Below are 12,977 nucleotides of genomic sequence, written 5' to 3' on the forward strand. Positions count from 1 at the left end.
CTCCTCCCCCGTAAATTTTCTCATTCATTAAAAATTTGCTTCAGGCTAGATCTTGGTTTGAAATAATTAAGTCAAGTTCTAAATTAAGAAGAAAAACGATATGTCCCTGACCACTTTTACGTTTTATCAGTGTCCAACATGATTTAAAAAAATCTATGATTGAGGAATTCCAAGTAGGCTTATTACCAGAAAAAAGTATTAAAACCAATGATTTTGTTAAGATATATGGGCTTTAGACAATTTGAAAAACATAAGGGAGGAAAAAGAGTGTCTTAAATTGTAATATCATTATGTCATAATAATATTTAAGGTTATAATAATAATTGAGGAGAGGAATATTAAAAAGTTCTCTTCGTATGAAATATGGCCAACTTGCTTACGCTAGTTTTTTTAAAGAGAATTTTGTTGCAAAATATGCTAGGAAAGAAAAAAAGTCCAGTGCCGACTTCATAAACACAGACAGTATATCTTCCATATGAGTGGAAATTAAAAGGTATTTCCAGCATATTAATTATTTCTTACCGCAAAATTGGCAATTTTACTCTTTAGATAGTAGTTTGTCACTAGGAGCAGCTGAAAACTGTCAGTCTCAGAGTTGATCAAATGCCTTCCACTTGGTCTAAATGGATTTATATCTTTCATCATCTCTTCTTTAAAAAGATTTATTTTGTAATAATTTACGTGAGCTAATATTTACATGGTATTTTTACCTAGTCCTGAAGCTAGTACAGTACAAATGCAATGATGAGCATCCAGTGAAGGAAGCAAGACATTTGAAGCAATTATCAATCTGACTTGTTTAGAAGAAGTCCTAAAGAATTAATTAAAATATTTATCATACAGCATCTAAATGATAATGAAAATATAATATTCTAAAACATGACACTAAGAAAGGACAGATAAATAGGATTAAAAAGTGTTGGGGCTGGCCTGGTGGCGTAGTGGTTAATTTCCAGCTCTTACTTCGGCACCCTAGGGTTCATGGGTTTGGATCCTGGGTACAGACCTACACACTGCTCATCAAGCCATGCTGAGGCAGCATCCGATATACAAAAAATAGAGGAAGATTGGCACAAATGTTAACTCAGGGCCAATCTTCCTCACCAAAAAAAAGTCTTGTGGGAGGAGTAAAAAATTGACAGATTTGCACTTTTTACCTATTGTTGTACTTGCTCATTTCTTTCTTTTCAGGAGAAAAAGCATGAAAACCTAGTAGGTAAACTATGTGAAGATGATGAAACAATTTCTTCCTTAAGATTTTTCTGTTGAGTTGATTTGCCTCCATAATGCTGCTTTTCATGGGTCTCTGATCATTTGAAAATGACTGATGAGGGTGATACTCAGTAATCTTTGAGGGCTTGGGCTCCTGGGTTTTGGGGCAAGTGGGGAAAGTAAAGCCTTGTGAACGTGATTAAACAAAATTCTTGTTCACTCTAAAAGACTGGAATTTTGATAAAATATATACCAAACAATATTGGTCAAAAAGTGGCAGAAAACATTAAGTTCTGAAATGGTCTGACCTTGATTATTTTGTGGTGGCGTCGGAGTTGAATCACTTCCAGGTACTCAGTCCAGATCCATCCACAAACCACACAAAGGACTCGCCAAAGAGCAGTGTTAACCACCTGTCCGTGCACGTCATCATTTACTGCAAAGCTGGGGGCCATTTGTTCTCACAGAACTGTAAGCGATCATCAGGGCAGTCACCTTCTTTATTTTTATTCTTTTTATGCAGCTTATCTTTCACTTTTGACATTCATTTTCTCAAATTAACCTGTCCATTGATAGTTGGAGACAGAAAAAATTGTGGGCTGTGGAGACAGATAGACCAAGTCTTGCAAATTTTCTAGTGCTATTTCTCTAGATACATGACTATTTCTTTGTGTGCATTTTTCACTGTAAATTTGTTTCATAGGTATTTACTAAGCAATGATATGTCAGAATTTACTTTTTAGAGTTTTTAATAGCATTATTATGAATAGAAATATTTTCTCAAAACTGGTGTTTAATCAGTTTTAAACTTTGATGATTAACTGAACAGAGTAGTAAGAGTCTAAAGTTACAATATATTCAGTAGAAGCACGTCAGCTATAAGGGACTCTTATATGAAAATATTATGTTGAAGTACGACTCCTTTTCCTTTTTTAGTTTTTATATAAGAACTATCCTCAGAGTTCCCTTTTCTTTCTGTTCTTTTCTTGTAATCGCCAGTGGCTTCACAATCTATTTGTTTGTGGATGATTTTGAAACATACTTCCCTATTTCCTACGTCTCTGAGCCTCACCCAGGCACCACCACTCCCTCCCAATTTCCCTTGCACGTTTTCATTTAATATGTCCTCTTACTTCATAATTGACATTTGCAAAGTGAATGTGTATTCTTTCTTCTCCTGACTGATTTTGCCTTCTGACTACCCTAGTCTCTTAATGTACTGCCTGCAACAACTTCCAGCTAGGGATTCCCAGATGTGAGTTGGTGTTTTGCCTGACCAATCCAGCATGCCATTCCTCCCTCTGATGCATGTGCATTCCTTCCTACATTACGTGTAAAAACTTAGATCAGAATTTTATTTGCTTCTAGAACACTGTTTCTTCTTTTGTAATATCAGTGACTAAAATTTTTTGTATTTATTTCCCTGCTATATTTCAACTCCAAGGGCAGGATCACTGTCTATGTGACTTGCCATTGGGCACATAACACAGCACCTTGCAAGTCACAGGTGCTTAGCAAATGATTGAAGATGAATGAAAAACCTGAAAATGCTGTTTAGTTACGTTTAAACTTTACCTATTTTTCTTGAAAATGTTTATCTCCTTATACCGGCAGAAATGGCTTGTGACTGTTTTAAAAATGCTACACTCTACAGCTAAAACTCAAGCTCTTTGTCCTCTTCACTAATTGATATTTCCAATGCTTTTATTTTTTTGTGAGGAAGATTAGCTCTGAGCTGACATCTGCTGCCAATCTTCCTCTTTTTCCTTGAGGAAGGTTGTTGCTGAGCTAACATCTGTGCCAATCCTCCTCTATTTTATGTGGGATGCCACCACAACATGGCGTGATGAGCAGTGCTAGATCCTTGCCCAGGATCTGAACCTGTGAATCCTGGGCTCTGAAGGGGAGCAGGTTAACTTAACCACTATGCCCCGGGGCCGGTCCCCTCAAATATTTTTACTTTTAAATGAACCAATGATATTTATATAACATCTTCAATTTTCTGTTTTTACTAAGACAGTTGAACAGTTAACAAATATTGTTAATTAATTCCATACAGAATTATGTAATATCTTCCCTGTGCATTTTCCCAGTATTTTGAATTTTGGCCTTGTCATTGACTGCTAAGCAAGGACTGAGCTTTGGATTCTGGAAGTGAGGTACATGAGCCTGGCCCCAGGTCATCAGGAGCATATGTCCTTCTGCCATAGTTAGCATGTTGGCCAAAGTTCTCAAAGTCATATTTTTTAAGGACCTTACTTTCAACAAATACCATTTAATGCTTAGGAAAAACTGAACTTCTGAGAAAAATGTGACATGAAATGCATAGCAGTGCCACATGTTCAATTTAAAGCTGTGTAGGTGAGTAACTAATGGGAAATCAGGTGACAGTAACAAGATGGTCCAATTTTTCACTTGGATGGTTTTTCTACAAAAGTCTAAATAGCAAACTCCACAGAATGTTCTGCTTCACACAACGTGTATTTTTAAACTTCCTAACTTCAAAAAGATCTAAATAGCATAGAGTAAAACATAATAAAGCCTGGTATTTGTAAGAAAAGGTGACTGCAATTGATCAATTTTTAATCTTACTCGTCTTTTGTTAGCTTGTTTAATTTATAGAGACTGCCTGCACAAATTTCCTTGTGGATGTTTAGCAAAGAGCAATGTGACAAAATGCAATGAAACATGTGGTTTCCACTCACTAAAAGCCTAAGTCTACATGCCTGAATGAGTTACAGGACTTTAGGGAGCTGAGTATGAGCATCAAGCCACTAGGAGAAAGAAATTTTCAGGTTTCTAAAGACAATCTATAGTTCGTAGCAAAATACAAATGTGTTTTATAATAGTTTCTGCCTTTTGATGTTATATGAAATGCTTAAAGTTCTTGGAGTTATATGTGAATATTTTATTAAGATACTAAATTCATAGGAACTTTCAAAAAATGTATTGAGATTATTTTACTATGTCTGCCTTTTATCAAAATTCAATTACTTTTATCATCAAATGAAGCATGTGACTTGATGTTTAAAAATTTTGGGTTGAGTTATGTGGCTGCAGAATAGTAGTCATAGACATACATGCAAGCACCAAAGGACACTGACAATAGGAGTCAACATTTTATTTACCATTAGCTGAAAAAAAAAAAAAAAACCTGAAAAAGCCTTCAGGTTTAACAACTAATGAATTCACTGAAACCTCAAAAATTAGTCTTTATTGTGCGGAATTTGAATATTTTCTTCAAGCACAATAAATACATCTGGAAAAACCAAGATTTTTGGTAGATCCAAATTATTTATTATTTCCATCACCCTAAAGCTTTAAACACCCACATGCTGAGTTCATTACGTTGAACATTTTTCAAATCAAATACTACAGAATAAAAATGTTTATAAATATAGAGCTATTTGCAAAAATTTCAAATAATAATCAAGAATATATCAAGTTTAAAGTGTCTTGGAGGTTACAAAGACCTATATGACTTTCATTAAATACCTCACTCTGATTAAGTGACAAATCTGAAGTATTCAGAGTAAAAAATTAAGCACCAATGTGTGTGAACTTCATTTTAAGTATAGTAGAAATGAAAGTTTTGTGCCTTTTATGCAAGATGAATTTTATGTACTATCTTATTAATTTTAATCCTGACAATCACCTTGTAGGATTTGAAGACAGTGAGTCTCAGAAACATTTAGAAAATTACCAAGAGCCGCAGAAGTAGTGATTGACAGGCCTAAGTTTACACGGACCTGCTGATCTCTCACGCTAATGCGATTTCAACTGTATGTATGTGTGTGTGATTATATAGCGTTATATATATAATTATATTTATATATTAGTCAGAGTTCAGAGGAGAAAATAATGTGGGATCTGGTAAGCAGCTTAAATTTCATAGAATAAGTGGGCTTTAAGCCTCTTTCTAGGATTGGAATAATTTAGACAGGGGAAGGGAAAAGGATTGGGCTGTTCAGACCTAGGTAACGGCATGAGCCACAGACAGGCATGTAGGGACTCTCTTCCAAATAATGGCTCGTTAGGTACCTTTCATTCTATCCCCACACTTGGTACTCCATTGCAGAGCCTCCTCACTTCATTTTGAATGGTTGTCAGAGGCTTCCTCCAACAAACTAAATCAGACTCTCCAATGTTACCTCTGCTCTTCCTCTAATATAGATATCAGATTAGTCTTTATAAAACACACATTCATTAATTCATATCTATTTATTGAATGCCTACCTACTATGTGCCAGAAACTATGCTAGGTGTTGGAGATCCTCCGGTAAGTCAAAATGTAGTCTCTGCCTTCTTGGATGTCTTAGTCAGCACTGAGGAAGTAATTTGATATATGGTTCTAGAGTTTAGATGAGAAATCTAGGTTACCAATAAAAATTTAAAGGTCGTCTCCAAATTGGTGATAGTTGAAATTGTAGTTGATTTCTTAGGAGGTGGAAATAGAGAAAAACCATGAAATCTGGAGAAGGGCCAAAATCTTGTGAGGGCGATGAATTTGCACAGGAGAGAGAGAGAGCAGGGGAAGGAGGAGAAAGTATCCAGGAAGTCAAGGAGGACAGGATCGTCAGTGGAGGGAATGCTACTCAGATGTCCACTGGATTTTGCTTTCACCAACCACACCAAGCAGCACAACGTGTTTAAAAGGGTGCTGGAAGAGAGCTGGAGAGCTCAAGTTCAGGTGCTGGGCCACACCTTCCTACCTGTTCAATTATGTCCACAGTAGGCAAGACTGGTCCTTGAGACCCTAGCTAGATGTGTGCCTTAGTTTTCAGGCTAGGAAACCCAGGCTGTGAATCAGATGTGATTAATGTTTCCTGTATGATGCAGAACAATATTCTTCTTAAGAGCCAGAATAATGATGTTGAGTTTTCCTAGGCCTTGTCTCCTGTGCCTTTAAGGGTGGTTATGGAAGGACAAAAAACTGTTGGTGGGAGACTCTCCATGTGGCCACATTAGGCTGGACTTACTAATAACCTGGAGCTCTGACACATATAAACTACTCATTTAGAGGATATAAATTTTAGGAGAAACATTAATTTTTTTAACCTCTTTAGAGACATATTTTCAGAAGAGTTATCTTAGAATAGTTCTGGTTGAAACTTAAACTCCTTCTTCTCATTAATTTCTGGTAACAAATTAGTTTGGCATTTTAAACTCCTTTGGATGCTTTAGTACAGATATATTGGCTTTACATTTGAAGTCACCCCTATATGTAGTAAAATACCAGTATTTGAGGAAAAAACTATGGAAATGGAAGATGTTTATTTCCTAACAAACTTGTTTTCCAAACAAAACTATCATGAAGTTATTAGCTTTGGAAATTTTAATTTACATCTCACTGGCAAAATGTGACTTAACAGAACCAAAAAATCCTAGGAAAGAATAGCTTGTCAATGTTATTCCCTTTTTGTAATTTTAATGTTTTAAAAATAGACTTCATGTTTTAGAACAGTTAAGGTTCACGGCAAAATTGAGTGGAAGGTACAGAGATTTCCCATATACCCTCTGGCCCTACATATGCATAGCCCCTCTCATTGTCAACATCCCTCACCAGAGTGGTAGATTTATTACAATTGATGAACCTACATTGACACATCATTATCACCCGAAGTCCATAGTTTACATTAGGGTCCACTCTTGGTCTTGTGCCATCTATGGGTTTTGGACAAATGTATAATGACATGTATGCACCATTGTATGATCATACAGAGTAGTTTCATTGCCCTAAAAGTCCTCTGTGTTCTACCTATTTATCCCTCTCTCCCCCTAACTCCTGGCAACCACTGATCTTTTTACTGTCTCATAGTTTTGCCTTTTCCAAAATGTTTTATAATTGGAATCGTACAGTATGTAGCATTTTCAGACTGCCTTCTTTCACTTAACGATATGGATTTAAGGTTCCTCCATATCTTCTCATGGCTTGATAGTGCTGAATAATATTCCATTGTCTGGATGTACCACAGTTTACTTATCCATTCACCACTGAGGGACAACTTGGTTATTTCCAAGTTTTGGCAATTGTGAACAAAACTGCTATAAACATGCACGTGCAGGTTTTGTGGAACATTAAGTTTTCAGCTCCTTTGGGTAAATACTATGAAGTGTAGTTGCTGGATTTTATGGTAAGAGAATGTTTAGGTTTATGAGAAAGCTCCAAACTGTCTTCCAGAGTGGCTGCACCATTTTGCGTTCCTACCGGAGTGAATGAGAGTTCTTGTTCCACATCCTCCCTGGCATTTGGGGTTGTCAATGTCCCAGATTTTGGCAGTTCTAATAGGTGTGTAGTGATATCTCCTTGTTGCTTTAATTAGCATTTTTGTGATGATATATGGTGTGGAGCGTCTTTGTGTATGCTTATTTGTCATCTGTATTTTTCTTTGACGAAGTGTCTGTTAAAGCCTTTGACCTGTTTTTAAATTGTATTGCTGGTTTTCTTATTGTTGAGTTTTAACAGTTTTATTGCATATTTTGGATAACTGTCCTTTATCAGATACGTCTTTTGCAAATATTTTCTCCTAGTCTATGACTTATCTTCTCATTCTCTTGACAGTGTCTTTCACAGACAAAAAATTTTAATCTTAATGAAGTCTCACTTATCAATTCTTTCTTTAATGGATGGTACCTTTGGTATTTTATGTAAGAGTCATCACAAGACCCAAGGTCATCTGGATTTCCTCCTATGTTATCTAATAAGAGTTTTACAGTTTTGTGTTTTACATTTAGATCTGTGATCAATTTTGAGTTAATTTTATGAAGCGTATGAAAGATCTGTGTCTAGATTTATTTTTTTGCGTGTGGATATCAAGTTGTTCCAGCACTATTTGTTTGAAAAGACTGTCTGCTCCATTGTGTTGTCTTTGCTCCTTTGTCAATGATACATTGATTATATTTAAGTGGGTCTATTTCTAGGTTTCTTTTCTGTTCCATTCATCAACTGGTCTATTCTTCACCAATACCACACTGTCTTGATTACTGTAGCTTTATAGTAAGTCTTGAAGTCAAGTAGCATCAGTCTTCCAACTTTATTCTTCTCCTTCAATACTGTGTTGGCTATTCTGGGTCTTTTGACTCTTCGTATGCACTTTGGAATCAGTGTGTTGCTATCCACAAAATAACTTCCTGGGATGTTGATTGGGATTGTGTCGCATCCATAGATCAAGTTGTGAAAGACTGACATCTTGATAATACTGAGTCTTCCTAGCCGAGAATCTAGCATATCACTTCACTTATTTAGCTCTTTGACTTTGTACACCAGAGTTTTGTAGTTTTCTTCATAAATATCTTGTACACTTTGTTAAATTTATACCTAAGTATTTCATTTTGCGGGTGCTAATGAAAATGGTATTGTGTCTTTAATTTCAAATTCTGCTTGTTCTTTGCTGGTATATGGGAACATGATTGATTTTTGTGTATTAAGCTTTGATCTTGCAAACTTGCTATAATCGCTTATTAGTTCCAGGATTTTTTTGTCAGTTGTTTCAGATTTTCTGCATAGATGATCATGTCATCTGTGAACAAAGACAATTTTGTCTGTGAACAAAGACAATTTTATTTCTTCCTTCTCAATCTGTATATCTTTCACTTCCTTTTCTTGTCTTATTCTATTATCTCAGACTTCCAGTATGATGTTGAAAGGGAATGGTGAGGTGAGAGGGGACGCCACTGCCTTCTTCCTGATTAATAGAAAAGCTTCCAGTTTCTCACCATTAAGTATGAAGTTGGCTCTAGGTTTTTTATAGGTATTTTTTATCGAGTTGAGGAAATTCCTTTCTATTCCTTTTTTACTAAGAGTTTTTATTATGAACGAGTACTGTATTTTGCCAAATGCTATTTTCTGCATCTACTGATGTAGTCGTGTGTTTTTTCTTCATTAGCCTGTTTATGTGATGGATTACATTAATTGAATTTAAAATGTTGGACCAGGCTTGCATACCTGGGATAAGTCCCACATGGTTGTGGTGTATAATTCTTTTTATATCAATGTTATTCTTGAATGATTGTAAATGAAATAATAGTCTCAAGTGATAAGAGTTTTCAAAATAACATTAGACAAATTAAGCCTCAAATTTAAGGTAAAAATTCAGAGACATATAAACAGATAGATCTATGAAGATCTAAAATTGAATGAATAGAAAGGAAAAAGTGATATCTTATGTGAACTGTGTATATTGTGAAGTTAATACTGCAATGGAAGAGTCTCAAAGAGAAAGAAAATAGTTTTTATATAGCAAAATGTAGGGAAGTAATGTACTTTATTGTTATTATGTACATTCTGTGAATTTATACCTGAGGAGTTCAAAAAGATACATAGACCATAACATTTTCTTTAATTTCAAAGATATTTATTACAAAATATTATTTTGGAAAAGCATATTAAAAAATCTTTATAATGCTTAAAAACTTTTGGGTTTCATTTTTAATTTCCTTGAATTCTATGACAGTGCTAACATATTTCTATTTTTTAATATGTGCTATTTTTTCTTACTTGTTATATTAAAAATAAAATATATCCTCAGTTCCTTGGTACCAATCTTTTTTGCCATTTGGTCTTGGCAAGAATTTTGTTTTTACTTTCCTGATTTTTCATAATGTGCGTAAATGTGACCCACTGTAGTGCTTAAGAACAGGCTTTTAACTTTTATGAAAAAAAGAATAAGAGAAATAAATGAGATAGTAAATACTTATTTACAGTTTTAAAAATTGATGGGCTGGCCTGATGGCTTAGTGATTAAGTTCATGCACTCTGCTTCCACAGCTTGGGGTTCGTGGTTTCAGATCCCAGGCATGGACCTACACACTACTCATCAAGCCACACTGTGGTGGCATCCCTCATACAAAATAGAGGAAGATTGGCACAGATGTTAGCTCAGGGCCAATCTTCCTCACCAAAATCTTACCTTAAAAAAAAAGAAAAAGCACATTACATTATGCTTTGTGTGATAGATTGTGTAATACTGGACCTCAAATTTATTCGTGCCTCCCTGTACCCACGTCCTTTGGTTGTCTCCTCCCATACTGATTGCTCTTGGCCATGTGACTTGCCAAATGCAACAATAGAAGTTTGAAAACTTCTCACACTTTGGGAAAATTGTCCACTCTTATTCCTGGGAATACTTCCACCATTATGTGAAGAAACCTCGGCTAGAATAATGGAGGATGAAAGACCAAGCAGAGAGAGTTTCCAGAAATTGTCATTGAGGCCCCAGACACGTGAGTAAGGTGATTCTAGACATCTAGGCTCAGCTTAGCTGGTTCTGATCAGAATTACTCAACGAACCCCGAGCACTATGAGAAATAAGTGTTCGTTATATTTGGCCAGTACACGATACGTTTTGGGGTGGCTGGTTATCAGTTAGCAAACACTAACTGATACAATATGTCATGCTATGCTTATTTCTTTCCCTTAAGAAATTGACAAAGTGTTTTACTGGTATTAACTTACAGTGCATTTAAAGACTGAATAACGGGAAACCTTGAATCTAGCATTGACATTTCATTCCTGCATCTTGAGTAGTTTGTTCAGAATAATCAGTGACTTATAATTATAATTGATGCATCAGTAAGCAAATTTTGATATTCATGAAATGAGGTAATATACATATCACTAAATATGATAATGCTAGTAATTTTCCTACTCGATTTATGTTTAAGGATATGTCACAAACAGTGGTATTCAACTTCATTTGAAATTCAAAACATTGAAGTTAATTTTTAAACAATTTTATTGAGTTGAAGCTAGAGAGTTAAAGAACAATTAAATTAATTAAAGTTTGACTATATACACATGTAACGGATATATTTTGCACTAATGCAATTTTAGTGTTTATCTCACTATGAACCTAGCAAGACTGGAGTTTTAAGTGTTGGTCTAGTTATTTTGAACCTGTAGGTTTGAAAATATATAAAGCTCATTTTAACATAAAATGTATAATTTTAAAATTAGATTAATCTCCCTCATACTGTACTCTTTCCTCTCACTTCTTTCCTCATTACAGTTATTTTTATATATTTTGCAGATTGAGTAGATCATATATATGAGTCAGCATATGCGTATGTGTACACATGTACAAAATAATGGACATTTAAATTTCTAAAACATTTTCAGATGTATTGTCATAAAGTGATGCAAATTTCCCTATCTTTATTTTATTTTTATTTTACAGATGTAGAGATGGAGGCCCAGAGAAATTAACTAGCTGGGCACATAATTGTTTAGAACAGTGGGAATCTAGATCTTGAATCCAAGTCTTGTGATTGTTGAAGCCACTCTGCTCCCAGATAAATTATGCTTGCATGTTTGTTTCCTCTCCCCTGTTCTCTCTTATGCCATAAAATAAGGGTGTTGATTTATAACATTTTACATTTTAATTAATATTTAACATGTGCATGTATTTAAATATTTCTATGCAATACATCAAACACATAAAGTACCCATTTAAAACCAGATAATTTAAATGTCATTAAATGAACTAAATATTTTGACTCCCAGATGTAAGGTAGTCTAGTTAAACTATTAAGATTCTGCAAGAATACAGCCATGTGAAACGTTTGCATATGTGTCTGTATATACTTAAACAATATATTTTAACATCCAACTCACATAATTTTATTAAAATCTTATTCCCTAGAAAGATAAAAGATGCAGAAAATGACCAAAAATGTCACATCTAGTCATCATTTCCACTACATTTTTAAGGATAGGAAGAGTAAATTAAAAGTAGAAGTAGAGTGTGTTGGTGGCCTTAGGAAAGAAATGATTGCAACGTAAACGAAAATGAAACTCCTACCTGGGAGAAAAGTAATTTAGCTTCATGAACAGCTGCACCTCGGAGGGTCAGGCATATGAACAATTAAAATTAAACAACTTGATTTTAATATGCCTTAGTAACCGTGATTGATCTTACAGAGCTGTTGTTGACTATGCATCAAGAAACAATTTAGGATCCAGTTTAAAACAAAGTTTATAATCCTTGTTTAATGGATTTTGGTACCTCAGGCAATACAGTGCTGTAAAAATGATTAAAATGTGCCCTGTCTCTGTGTAATCAATAAAACCGCTCTAAAATTAGTGAGGTTCCAGAGACCCCTCAGCAGGCTCGGCATCGCCGCGCCTGTAGAATTCCGGATCAGCCATCTATCATTATTTCCATACACAAGGTTCGTTAGACACCTCATTCTTTATCTTATTAGCACCAAAGTCAGCTACACAATCAAATCCAAAGGTCACCTTTAACAATAGTTGGTTAAACCAAAACATACATCTAGACATTATTAATATTGTACATCAAAATTCAGTGGTAAGAATGTCTAGAAGGCCAATGGAGGGTTATTATCAAAAAAAAACCCTGAAAGTATACACATTTGTAAACTTGAGAAAAAAATTCTAAAGTGGCATCTTAAAGAGACAGATTTATTTTATTATTGAAATTAGTGGACACGAAAACTACTTGTTAGTTGGAGTTATTTTTAAGTTGGAATTCTTTTTTAAGATCATGAATCACATGTTTTCTGAACTTGTTTTGTTTAAATCACATTTTGTCACACATTTTATGATAGAGCTCTTTATTTTAAAGAAGTTGATGATTTCAAGGGCATTTTACGATATATATAGCTAAAGAAATTTGAAGTTTAACTTTCATATACGTTAAAATTTTATTCACCTATTAGTGAATTTTCTACATTTAAGTGAAACTAATGAGAAATGCATGTAAGTTCTGGAAATGTGCTAAACTCATCCCCCAGTGTATCATGTG

This window comes from Equus caballus, chromosome 2, assembly GCF_041296265.1.
Source record: "Equus caballus isolate H_3958 breed thoroughbred chromosome 2, TB-T2T, whole genome shotgun sequence".
Taxonomy (NCBI): Eukaryota; Metazoa; Chordata; class Mammalia; order Perissodactyla; family Equidae; genus Equus; species Equus caballus.